We start from the raw sequence: 14,262 nt of genomic DNA, 5'->3' as shown, positions 1-14,262 counted from the left end.
GTTTTCCTTTGATACATCTATTAACTTGAAAGTTGCAAGAATCCTGATAAGAGTCCTGTATTCAGGACTGCGCAGCTTCTGTATGGGTAAAGAGTTAAAACCCCTTATATAAACAGGCTGAGATGTTTGGCTGTGATTTGGATTAGAAATTAGGGAGGAGGGAGATTGAGTTCTTGTACAACATTGTGAGAAAAATACGGTGTAGGAATGAGGAGATGGTCATAAAGCTAGAGATCAGAAGCTTTTGGTGAATCATGAAATGTAACAATGCAAGGAGGGTATGCTGATGTGGGGGCTTTCCAACCTTTCAGCAGAAGAAAGGTGTTGGAGAAAAAGATACAGAAATACATGCTGACGCTAAACTCTCACCTTTATCCCACCTGATTGCAAACCTGAGTTCTTGCCAGGATCTTGTCTTCTACAGATACTGTAATGGAAGAATAAGCAGCCACCTGTTAGAGCACTTCCTGGGGTTCAGTCTGGTGGGCAGAACTAGTGATACCTGAGAGCTGAGTTCTGCATGTTTACAATTCTGTCCTCTTGAGCAAACACATACATAGCCTAAGATTATGATGAATGTTATATCTTGAATATGGCATTAATTTTTATGCTTTAGACTGTAGCTATTTGATTTGTTAGGAGGCTTCAATCATGAAAACTCACAAATTGCTAAATTGTTGAGAAGGCTGAGAAGGAATATGTATGTTAACCATCCATGCTAACAATGGGCAAGCAGTAGGTACAGTGGTGTTTTAAAAGATGAGTCTTTAAGATATTTATATTCCATGCTTCTAATCAAAATTCTTGAGGTGGTTTACATCTATTATAAAATACAATAAACAAAGCTTCAGCGATAAATACATGCCAAACAGTGAAAGATATTAGGGACCCATTATATATCAGCAGAAACCTGGGAAAATAAAAATTTCCACCTGGTGCCAGAAGATCGAAAGAGGAAATTCCATAAAAGAGGAAACATGAGGGAGGGGAACCCTGTCTCTTGAAACCACTCCTCCCCTCTGAAGGTGGGGTCATGCAGAGCCAGATACTTTCTACTAAAGGATCTTCTTTGTGTCTGTTTTGGTCGAATGCGCTGATACGATATAACAGGCCAACAAAATATATGTTAGAAAACAGTAAATTTGAAAGAATCATCTTTGTGGATGGTTAGTTTGTGGCTTTCATCAGGGTCACAAGTTAGTTGGTGTATATGTTAAAGTATATGTTGAGTCCTTTTAGTAATAAGCAGAGGCAGAAATTATAGGACAGCAATGAACAAAGGTTTAATCATCCTATCTGATGATAAAAGCATTGGTAATATTTGGCAACAGAGAGGCTTTGAGCCATCTGCTAAGAATGCTGTCATGTGGCTTCCGTTCTTCCAGGCTGGGGATTTGAGCACCTGGGATGTGAATAATGACTGCCTCATTGTTTCTAGGTCTTTTAAACTAAACACTGACATACCTCCCCTGCCTCTCACATTGAGAAACTGAGTCACAACTAATTCAAGAACAAAATCAGATTTGTGGGACAACTAAAAATACCTCCATATGTTTTACTTCTATCTGACCTTTTATTTATTTACAACTGGATATCCACAATATATCACAAAAAATTGGAAAACCTCTCCCCCTCCAGGATTCCATCGGGTTTGAACAGGCTGATCCTCCATCCTCATTTCCCTTTCTTTAAATAGACAATCAGGTGCTCTCAACATTGCAGCCCTTCCGAGAACAGTCATGTCTCATCCAGACAGGGTTTTGCTGGTGTGTTGCATTTTTCTTCAGGCAAGTTTATAGACCTTTTTTTGCCCCAAATATGTAACGTCGTCTATCTTATTTGCGGGTGGCCTGGTTTCATCATCAACATGGCAGGAGGTAGTCACTGCTATTAAGAAGGGGGAGGATCCAGAAATTTGTGAAGGGGAGGACACTGAAGAAGTAGAAAGGGACAAAATGGCTTCCTGCCTCTTCCATCAGCACAGCTCTATTTGTGGAAGAGGGAGGAGGGAGCAACCCCAAGGAATCAACTTTCTAAAAGATGGAAATTACTACTGGAGGGAGAAGGATCCAGTAAAGATCCTCATGCCATGGTTTGCTGGATCCAACCAAAAATGTATAATCCATATGTGATGTATATGAAAATACCAAAAGTGATAAACAAGGAAAGAAAGGCCCTCAGCTATGCTACATTTGTACAGATGGTAGGTCCTCCCTGGTAGACTGTGCAATCCTAAGCAGTTACACCCTTCTAAGAGCTTTGAAGTATATCTCTGTGTCGGATTGCACGGTGACTCATGGGGGTATTGGAATTACTAGTTCCACATGATCTAAATTCAGTGCTTTGTAGTCCAAGACAACATGATTACTAGAAAAATGTGAAAACACTGTACAGGTAGTAAGAATTTGATACAAAATTTGTTTAGTCTTAAAGATCAGCATTCTACCACTGAGCAAACCAAGCTGTGAGTGGGGGTTATGCTATTTTTTCACATGCTTGAATCTGATGGAGTCAGGAGGATTTCAATAGCAGCTGGGAATATTCATTTATATTTGTAGATGGCATACTAAATTTACTAGTGTGGTATATAGCAGTTTGTGTCTATTAGTTACTCACCCTTCAGCTTATGTATTCCTTCTAGCTTTTTGACCCAGATCTCTATAATGCCTGTCAGGTGTACATTAAATCCTGGATAACATGTTTTCATGTACCCACCTGGCATTTAGTAACATTAATTCAAGACTTGATGGCACAGCAAACCCACCTTGGTAATGGTGGCTGAAGGAGGGAATGGATGGCAGAAAAGGCTTAAATTGCCTTAACTGCCTTCTGCCATCTTCTTAAATGGCTTGTCCAGCTCCCACCACAGTATGTCCTCTTGTCTGTAACTGAAACACTTGGGGCACTCCTTCTCCAGATAGCTGTCACCAGAGATGTTGCAGAACTTAACATGCATAAACAAGGAGAATAACCCACCAACCCCACAAATGACACAAATAATCTTCATTGTCTAGCTACCTTATGTGATGCCTTCTCTGTGGCTCATGGAGAGTAATGTTTGCAATTGCCATCAACCAAAAGAGCCACATTTGCTCTCATCCCCGGCATGAGGGCCTGCACCTCAAGGAGGCTCGCACTGTAGTCATTTCTCTGGCTACTTAACCACTTGAGTGTGTATCCCTGCTCTTAACAAGAACGTGGTCCTAACTTGGACCTTGTATCTACAGCATCTTCTCTCAGTAGGTGGCAGCAAAGCCTTCAGAACGGTGTTCGTGTGTGTCCCAAATGATGGTTCCATGGGGTTAACGCTTTTGAGTTTATCACCTGTTGAATCTATATGGAAAATAGCCCTTCCTTGGAAGTGGTTGCCAGGTGTGATCGCCTAGCAGCTGTGTGTTTGTGTTCTAAGTGGAGGGTCTCTTCTCCCATGCCCAGGTGTCCTCCTGTAACTTGAACTGCAGCAACAGCCAATGAGGGATAGCTATTGTTATTAAGTCCACTTCTTGTTCCTCCAGCTGCCACTTCCATGCTTTTCAAACTGTCGACGTGGACTCCATCCTCATTCCTGCGCTATAGGACTCCAAAGACCTCCAGAAGGAATGACAGTTCAATTATCTCCTAGAAAACACCATTCTGACACCTATGGATATAAATGCCCTGTACACAGGCATCCTAATGAAGATGGAGTAAGCACATCTTCTCATACTGGTCTGCTCAACTTGTGACTCACCAAGCCAAACACAGCTTGTCAATCATGCATTGTAATCCACCAGGGACCTGACAAAACTTGTTATGTTGTCTCCCTGCTAGAACTATAACAACAGTGGGAGGAGGGTGGTGTTGCCATATTTGTGGTCCACTGGAGACTAGTGAGGTTTTTTCCCTACTTTGATGGGTCATGAGTTGTGCATGCCTATTCTCATGTGATACAATATCAATTACCAACAATTCTGTGTGCATAGGCAAGAGAATAGACAGAAAGTAGACACTTTGATTCCTAACTGGAGCTTCCATTTAGGAAATTTGAACTAAGACTGGGTTACTGAAATATGTTGTTTGTGGGACCACCTCTGAAGACATTTTGGAAGCTTCCATTGGTACAAAATGCAGCAGCAAGACTCTTGTCTGGGGGTCAGCTACTAGTAACTCTGTCAATTACTCTGATTACCAATTTGCTTCTGGGTCCAGTTCAAAGGGCTGAACTGCTTCTGGTGGTGCTTTCTTAGGACCATTTGACCACCACCAGGCTCCCAGTTTTTTCTATAGTAGGACCAATCTTTTGGAATGGCTTACTGGAGTAGGAGAAGAGGATGACTTCACTCTTCTGCATTCCAGGAGGGTGTGTAAAAGATTTTTACTTCAAAAGGTGGAGGGTAAATTGTTTTGTTTTTTGGAGATGTGGCTGAGCAGTTTTTATCTTGTTTGCTTGTTATATTGTGTTTTGTATGTTTGTAACTTCTTGTTGCTTAAAATAAATAAGTCCAGGGAGTGGCTAGCTAATGGAGCATGTTAATTATCCCTTGTAAAGTGGTTATTTGCATGTTCTTGCTATGCCTTATTAAGTACCAGCACAAGGTAGTTGGATGGATCTCCCATTAATTCATATTATGTCTGATGATTTGATCTATCTGCTATCTCTTGCACTGCTTGGCCTATTGCCCTCACTTTGCAATTCTTTCTTCATTTTTTTCCTCTCCAAATTCAAAGGCTATATACCCACACACACAAAGCTGCCTTCTACTGAATCAGATGTCTGGTCTATCAAGGTCAATATTGTCCACTCTAGTGAGCAGGCTATCTCCAATTTCTCAGTCAGAGGTCTTTCACACCAGCTGCCACCTGATACTTTTGGCTGGAGATGATGGAGTTTGAATGTCGGGCCTTTTGCATGCAAAGCGGATGTTTTACCACCGCCACAGCCCTACTTTATGCATCTGATGAAGTGGTCTCTGGCCCACAAAAGCTTGTACCACTATATTTATCAGTCAAGAACATGCTATAAGAGTGTGTAGTTTCTGATGTGAATCCATATTGTTTGTCCAGGAAAATCAATTCAGAAAAAAATCTGTATCCCCAACAAACATCTTGTGCATTAAGTTAGTTTAGTGTCTTAAACACCCTTTTCTTATTCCCACTCACAACTGCCATAGGAATTTTAATGCATATTATTCAAAACCAGCTGGAACTGTAGATAAAACCACTGAAATCGCATTTGCAACCCAGAATTGTATCTAAATGCAGTAGAAGCAGAGCTAATTGTACTCTGAACTCTAGGCCTGGCAGAGGTTTTCACTCCAATGCTGAAACACAGTCAACAGAAGTTATATTGGGGCGGGTGGGGGCTTTATGTGCTGGTTTGGGGTGTTTGGCATTTTGGTAGCAACATAGAGCTGTCCTTTCAGGTATGATGATACGCTGCTGTCCCACCACATTGTATGGCTGGTGATGTTCTTGATGGATAGTGTGTATAACCTACATTCTCTTCATTACCACTCCTGCACTTTTGTCTGTTCCAAAAGAACACCTCACTTTTAGAGTTCTTGGAGCTGAAACTTTGAGGAAGCATGCTACAGTTTCAAAGGAGTTCTTGGGGGAGAAATAGCAGGCTGCAAAATTTCCCTCAGGAGCAGCTAGAAGGAACTCTGAATAAAGAGAGAGTGACTTTTCCCCTGCTTTGAGCAGGAGTAACTAGGCAACAGAGCAGTATTTTCCCAACCAGGGTTCTGCAGGACATCATGAGGGGTTCCATGAGAAATCATGGAATAAATAAGCAAACCTTATATTGACTTTGGATGTGAACTTAACTTTGATGTTTGAGTAGACTTTATTTTGAGTTAATATTTGAAAAAAAAAGATTAGATAATATTAAAAAAACAGGAAAATGCTTCATATTTTTCTTACTATGCAAGCTCGCACTCACACACATACGAGAGAGAGAGTGCAGCTCTTGACAATAACTTGCACTCCCCACCATCAGCTTTTTCTGGCTTGTAAGCATTTTCATAGGTAGGGATTCCTTAGGATTTGAAAAATTAATTTAGGGGTTCCTCCATGGAAAAAAAGGTTGGGAAACACTGCCATAGAGTCCTTTTGGCAGGGAAAGAGATGAGCAGTTAACATTTGCCACCCCACCCCACCCCCCGCCAGTGGAATGCAGGCATTGTTATTAAGGGAATGAAAATTGGCAAAGGTTACCTCAGCAAAACAACAAAAACAAAAAAAACCCCAATTTTGTTGTTGTTGTTTGCCAGCACCCTGTCAGCATCTGATGAAGAGTCCCCTTTCTAACTCAAAGCCTTTCTGTTAAAAGCAGTCCAATCTCTTCCCCATTCCTAATGATAACTGCAAGTCTCTTCCTGCTCAGGAAAACCTCATCCTGACACTTGCTCTCTTCTTAAGTGTATCTCATACATTCTTCTCACAACCTAACACTTGAAATAATGACAAGGTTGTTCCCCATCCTCCCACATGCCAGGGAGGCCAATGGGTCAGACATGTGGCTGCTTGATGCACTCAAATAGGGAACACAGTGATAGTTTCTTTAAAGGCACTGCCTTAGATTGACTCACAACATTAATCTGCCTGTTGATCGCATGCTACTTTCTCTGTTGTTTGGATTGCTGTTCAGGGTCTTAGGTCTTCCCAACCCTGCTATTTGAGATCTTTCATTGGAGTGATCAGGAACTGATCCTGAGCCATGTTTGGCCAACGGGCTATTGACCTATTTTGTTCATGTGGATTTCTGCCATGTTGTTTGTCTTTGGAGGAGACTGAAACGAATAATGGTCTGTTGGCACTGGGGATACAGAAGGAAACTGCTGTCTCCCCACCCCCCCAGCGGTCCACTGGGATTTACTGAAAGTTCTTTCTCTGTTCCCCTGCCTGCCTGTGTGTTCTCTCGCGTCTCTCAAGATGACTTTTGGAGTTCATAAGACCCCAATTCCTCACAAGTCTCCCAAGAGTTGTGTCCATTCATGTGGGCCCCTGTGCCCATCTTAAAACTGCCTGGCAGACAAGAGGTAAAAGTGCAGTCGTGTTAGGTTGCTATGTCTATGGCACTATACCCAAGTGAGATCCCTCTCCAAACCCCACCCTCTCCAGATTCCCCCCCCACACACACACACACAAATGCCAGGAATTTCCCAACCTGGAGCTGGCAATACTAGAGTGAACACATTCAGTGATCCTTTTAAAGCTTGTAATCTTGAAGGAGAGAAACCACAACGACAGAAGTGAAATGTAGTTAAGGCTATAATTCTCTTTATCTTTACTAGGAAGTAAATATATTTAGGATTCAGCTGAAATCCAACAAGAATGCTGGTCTGGATACACCCTAAACTGGAATGACTGGACCTCAGGTTCTCCTAGGTCAGGTTGGTTTATTCTTCTTGGCAACGTTCTGGTGGGGCCAAGACTGGGTTTAGCCTTTCTGGTGCCTGACAAAAATCCAGAGCACCTCCCTCCCCCTTCATGTACCATTACCTGCTTGCCATTAAGGCCTGGGACAATCCACCCTTCTGTATTCGGGGTGTGGGGAAATGCACTATATGTGCTAGACTGGTCACGCAGTGCTCACCTCCGTTCTGAAGGTAGCATTACCCTGAACACTCTGCACTCTCCCTCTTTCAGTGCAAATAACTGCAACCGCAGTTGAGGGAATTCTTCCAAGTCACAAAATTACATCTACAAGTAACTGCAGAGTCACCCTCGTGGAGAATAATGTTGTAAAAATTGTTTTTGAGAGTGTGATTTTGTTTTAAACAAGTATTGCCTTACCAAAAAAGCCTCTGTAAAATCAACCTTCTCACACTACGCAGGCTGATTTTCTACTTCTCACATCCCAACTCTATCAAGTTAATTACAGTATTATTATACCTTACACCTTTATTCTAAACACCACTCCCCACCTTCTGGCTGGATAAAACCCTATATACTTCTAAATGTATCTGAAAAGGGGAACTTTAAAGCTCATACCCTGGAAATCCAGTTGGTCTTTAGGGATAAAGGAATATCTCTGCAAAGGAAGGGAAGGAGCTAGAAACTTACTTTTTTTAGAAAAAGGAAGCTGGGAATTCAATCTGCTGCATTTATTGGTACAATCGTAGGTTATATAATCCTATGAAAATGATTTTTTTTAAAAAAATTGCAAAAGCCCAGGGGAGGGTGGGGTGATCACATCTGGCACCAGAAAAAGCAGCATAGTTTGAAAAGCACATAGCCGCTGCTGTTCTGGGCTCTATCCCAACAGAAGTTGGTTTGCCCTGCCAGTGCAGGTCTCTACCTCTTAGCTCTGGGTCAGCCCAGGCAGGGCTCCAGTATAGACTGGGGGGCAGCAGCGCTTAGGTATAGGTGGTGGAGCTACTCCTCTTTTAGACTTCCTCATGCAAAGCATTCTCCGAGTGCCTATTTTCCATCTTTTTTTAAAAAAATCAGTCCTTATAAACTGATGGGGGTTCTATGATGTCACCAGTGATGCCACTGATGAAGATAGCACCCTCACTTGAAAGTCCTGATTATTTAAGGCATGTGCAGAACAAAACAAACCCACGCCACAACTGTAAAAATGCAAAGGAGGGCAGATGTGCAAAAGAACCATACCCAAACCGATGCCAATGTTTGGGGATCAACGGCTAAGAAAATCAGGAATAAATTGAGTGTGCAGAAAAGCCCAGAGAAGGGAAAGAGAAAATAATGGGGGAGGGAGAAATGAGATCCACCACACAAGTCCTTGCAGGTTCCCACTTGTCAGTATATCTAATTCTCAACATATTTAAATCCAGAGATCACAGCCATGAAGAGACAAGACAGTTCTTTCTACAAACCTGAGAAAAGCCCCAGGTTTGCAGAAAAATGTAAAATCTAATCTAAGAAAAATATATTGGGGAGTCGGAGTTACCTCCCCCACACCATGATAGAATAAGCTCTTGTAGCTTTAATAAACAGATTCTTGCTTCCGTAACATTAATTGCCAACCACAACAGAATTTCCAGCCTTCAAGACTTGGTTTCTCTTAGTATAAAGGAGAAAGTGGGAGGGTGGCTCTTTCCAGGGCTGTTTTAGTCTCTGAGGGAGGACTCATTGGGGCCAGGCCTGGCAGCAACCACTGGATGACTTGATACCTTGCAAGTTGCGTGAGTCACACCTAGTTGCTTGCTACTGTTCAACAGCAGCCAGTGTTGTATAGTGGTTAAAGTTTCAGACCAGGTTTTGGGAGAACCAGGTTCAAATCCACACTCTGCCCCGGTGCTCACTGGGTGACTTTGGGCCAGTCACATGCTCTCAGCCTAACCTACCTCACAGGATTATTGTGTGGATGAAATGGAGCGATGTAAGCAGTTTTGGTTCCCCATTGTAGAGAAAGGCAAGGTAGAAATGAAGCAAATATATAATATATATAGCTGAAGATGGGGGGGTCAGATAAAAGCTAGGTAGGTTGGTGGTGGATGGGTTGGTGGGAAGGAGAAAAAAGCAGAGGAGAGTGAGGATATGGGGGCTGTCAGGAAGAGGAAAAGAAGAAACAGTGTGGGGAGAGGGTACTGGGGAAGTGAGGCTCCCCCCACAAGTCTTGGCAAGTTTTTCACTATGCAGTTGGGTCCAGACCAGCAGCCAGCACTACACATCTGGGCCTGGTCCAGTCCCGCAAATGAAGCCACATGGAATTTTCACAGGTTAGTGGCAGAGGGAGGTAAGGCAAGGCTTAGACTGAAGTAACTGCTTAGGAGGATTGCGCTGAAAGGTAGGTTGGCTAGTGGGTGAGAAGGAGAAAAGAAAAAGGGACAAGGCTGTAGAGCCTTTCAGAGAAGGGATAGAGGAAACATTGGGAAGGGAAAATGAGATGCCCCCCTGCAAGTCCTTGTTGGTCCCCACTTGTGATGCATTATTCCCAGGTCCTGTTGACAGGCATGGTCTGAGAACTCCATATGTCCCAGGTAAGCAGGGCCCAATTTGGATGGGGTTCATGGAGAGAAGATCATACTGTGGTCCCAATCCAGCTCAGACCTCTACATGTCTGGGTATGAAGTAAATCATGTAGTTAAACACTTAAAGGAAAGAGGTATTTATCTCATTGACATGCTAGTCAAGATAGTAAAGGAATAAGAGTCTGGTGTTAGAAGTATTGATGTAACTATGCAATGTAGAGGCAGAATATGATGAAACTCAAATCCAGATACTAGCCTTTAGCAGTCAGTTATCCAAAGTATATTTGGAATGCTATATTCAGGGCTGTGATTTACAGGAATTCATGGGTAATCTATGCCAAGCACAATGAAAATACGAACTGCAATCATCTAGGCGTTCTACTATTAACAAGTCCATTCACCTCGATGGTGCTTGTGCTGGGGTGGTGATTCATTAAAGCTCAATAACAAGGAGTATTAATCTCTTTAATGAAAGGAAATTGAGGTACTGGGAGCTCAAGCGGCTAAAAACACCGGAGAGTATATTTAAATTTTTATACATTGGAATGACATTACTGACCCTTGTGACAGAGAATGCGTTGTAGAGAACATCTTAGTGTTGATGATGCTTGAAAAGTCTTGTAGATCTGAAGAAAGGCTGTGGGCGTCCTGTGCCGCTTTATGGGATCTGTAGTTTTGTAATGGTGTATATTAGAGTTCAGTGTTTAAAGTGATCTACAGTGCAGACTAAATTGCAAAATGTGCTTAGGCATGTTACACAGATTTGTGCTAAAGTGCTGTTGTGGACACAGCAAGAGAGATATTGGAAAAATTTGAACATTAATGACTGTCACTGATACATTAAGGGAGCTATATAAATATCTAAAAGTGAGCACTACTGATTAAAATTAAGGATGTGCTTAATAGGTTGCACAATTATAAACCAAGTGAGCTATTGAGTCCAAATTCCAGGGGGGGCTTTAGTCTGTTGCAGCAAAAAACAAGCAAGAATTCTGATGGCACCTGAAAGGCAAACTCATTTTTATTGTGACAGAAGCCTACATGGACTAGAGATGTGTATTATTTGTTTCCACGGATATGTCTGCTTGTTTCCATTGAGCAACTAACAGGAGAAAAAAAATGTCCTGTCCCTTTAACTGAGCCTTTATCCTACTATATAAAAGGCGAAGAGTGTTCCAGACAGCTCACTTCCTATCCTGGTGTGCCACAAGAGGACGCTGCTGTGGAGGGAAGACCAGGTGAGGCAGCCTGTTCCTCCAGAGAGCACGCCATGGCGGGAAGCCCAGGCTGGGATCAGGTGCAGAGCAGGTGGCAATACTTCCCCTGCCCCGTCTTCATGCAGCTGGAATCAGGAGTGGAGCAGGTGGTAATGCCCGCCCCCTGCCTTCACCTGGCCAGGATCAGGAGCAGAGCAGGTGGCAATGCCTGCTCCCCACCTTTATCCTGCTGGAATCAGGCATGGAGCAGGAGGCAATGCCCACCCTCCCTTCACCCTGCTGGAATTGGTCATGGGGCAGGAAGCAACTCCTGCCCCCCCTTCACCGGCCAGGATTAGGAGTGGAGCATGAGGTAATGCCCATCCCCCCTTCACCCGGCTGGGATCAGGCGTGGAGCATGAGGCAATGCCTGCCTCCCTTCACCCAGCCGGGTTCAGTCACAGAGGAGGAGGCAATGCCCATTTGCCTGCCTTCCCCTTTCTAGAGTCCATTGCGTTTTTTCCTACTACGGGCTTTGTTACTAGTGGGATGATACTTACCAAGTGACATTTTTTTACTTTCATGCCATGGGAAGTTTCAGCTGTGAATAAGAAAATGGCACAGAGTAGTTTTTCAGTCATTGGCTTTGACAAGTTCTCACCTTTAGTAATTTCAAGTATTGCATGATAAGAGACATAATCTTAGCTAAGATCTGTTCTGGCACTAAATGTGCAAATTCTAGGTAGTTCCATTGACGATTGTCATCAAGTTAGATCTCCATGTTTATGTCACTAAAATTGCACATAGGTAGGTGTGCGCACATTGCAGTGTAACGTTGCTGTGACTCAGCTACTTTGTTGGTCACCTGTCCTACTCTCAAATCAACACCAATATACAGTTTTAAATGTGTGTGTATATACTTTCATTTACATATGCAAATGAATGATAGACCAAGTCCCTACTTCCCATGGGAGAAGGGATAATCCAGGTAAATTCTACATTCATTATCACTGGGCATGACTAGGATGTCCCCCCCCCCTTTTATTTCCTGGCAATCTGAAATGAATTGTGACAAGCAGAAATTCTGTCCCACCACCTCACTGCTCTTCTGTGCTGGATGTATTGTGTCTGTTGTGCAGCAGTTCAACAGTCCAAGAGCCTTGCCATTTAAAAAACAAAACTGGTACCCCAATAAGTGACATAGCAAGATGCCTACCATAAGTCTCCCGGGCAATTGGAGCGGCATTCCATCACCTGCATTGTCACCTTCTAAAATCCTAAGCACATACATATCCCTTCAAACCTATGATAATATAGGGGTGGTGTTAAGCCATCTTCCTACAATTAGTTCCAAATTAATAAATACAATTAGCTTCATCTAGCCTCTGAGCTGTATTTCACTGGATATGTTTGCCATGTGGTGGTTGGAACACATCCTTGTAGCTTTGGACAAACTTGTTTCCCTCACCAAAGTGAGTTTCTGTGAATTGTGGTAATGTTTCTTTGAAAAAGTTGTTCTGTCAGGTTACGCCTTTCTCCTTTTTTTCTAGTAAAGGTGTCATTTTCCTTTCCTTGTTGTGATGAAGGAGCTCAAAAGCATGTTTCTGATGTTGTGGAGACATTTATGTTCCCCCCTCCCATGGGGAGTGTCTCAAACCCCACCTTACCTCATGAATAAGCTTTAATTGATGGCTACAGTGAGACAGAAAATGCCTCTTGCTCTGGAGGTAAGAAGAATAGACACCAGAAAGCAGCCAGGGATCTCTCAGCCTTCATCCAGAGTTAATTTGTGGTAATTAGATAGAATGGAAGAAGGAAGCAACCTTCTCTGGAATCATGCAGTTTAGGATGTCTGCCATTGCTGCTTTAGGGGCCCCTGAGCAGCTTCATCTTCTAAGTGAAGCAGCAGCTGGCCCTTGAAAGAGTTAACCAGATGCTGTGTCCCCCCTCCCTCCTGAGCTATTTGCAGCAAAACAGAGTTTCTTTGGAAGGTCTGAGCAGCCCGTGTCCTGGTGGAACTGGCTCAGGTGGCTTTAGCATTAATTCTGTGCTCCCTGACTTAAAGAAAGCAGTGCAGGTAAACAGGCTGGGGAGGGGGGGCAGCACTGGCTTTTGATCCCCTCTGGGTTTCTTTCCCCCACTCTTGGGAGAATTTACAGTGGAAAGGGCTTGATGGCCACAGAGGACATTGACTGGCTCGACCTGCCTGGCAGGTGGACATACGGCGTTTGCAGTGACGGGCGAATCTTCTTTGTCAAGTATGTTAAATTCTTGCTCCATTTTGTTTTCTTTTTCCTAGTTTTCCCAGTCTGAGGGTGGGGTAGTGGTGGTGTCTGAAGATGGGGGTACTTGCCAAGATTAATTGTCTCCTATGTATTTTGTGCCAGATGGTGTCTGAACAACTAGGCCAGGTCTTGATGTGTGTGTGAGGGGAGGGGGGGGATGATGTAAAGGAAATCTGACAGAATAATGACACTCCCCACGAGAAGACTGGCACTGAGTATAAATGTGCTGCCAAAAAAGGGGGGGCATTGTGGGTCTTTGGCCATTTTCAGAAGTGACACAGCCTAATCTTCCTGACTCTTACTGTGCACAGAATTGTAGCCTTACAAGATTATATATCTTGAATGAAAAACCTACAATGTCAGAAATCTAGTTTTCATTGGACATTGGTTCTCTTCAGATCAGTATCTGCTAGCCAATTTAAGCTATGAACCAGGAAATTCCCAGTTCAAACTTTGTCTCTCACTTGTTGGGGTTGGGCAAACAGCTCATCCACGTCCCTATTATGATAATAATATTGACTTACCAATCAAATGTTTGTGAAGTTTACTAGATGCAGAGCGCTTTTAATGTTCTAAAGTATAATATAAGAGAAGAGTCGTACTATTAATAATACTTGCATCTCTTGCCTTAGAAGTAATGGTATTTTACTTGATTGATGCTGATCCTCTGTCCCCATATAGTATAAGCTGCCAGCCTGTGGCATACCCTTCTCTGAGAGCTTAAAGGGTCTCGATGCAGCACAGCTACTAGACTGTAGGCCATCCCCCATCTAACTATATAATCATGATTCCCATTTGGGTAGCCACAATTAAGTCGGCTTTAAGTATATAATTCTAGGAATCCTGTGTGGTGATGATGTA

This window comes from Eublepharis macularius, chromosome 5 (genome assembly GCF_028583425.1).
Source record: "Eublepharis macularius isolate TG4126 chromosome 5, MPM_Emac_v1.0, whole genome shotgun sequence".
Classification (NCBI taxonomy): domain Eukaryota; kingdom Metazoa; phylum Chordata; class Lepidosauria; order Squamata; family Eublepharidae; genus Eublepharis; species Eublepharis macularius.
The sequence above is the reverse complement of the archived record's forward strand: the minus strand, read 5'-3'. Positions refer to the sequence as shown.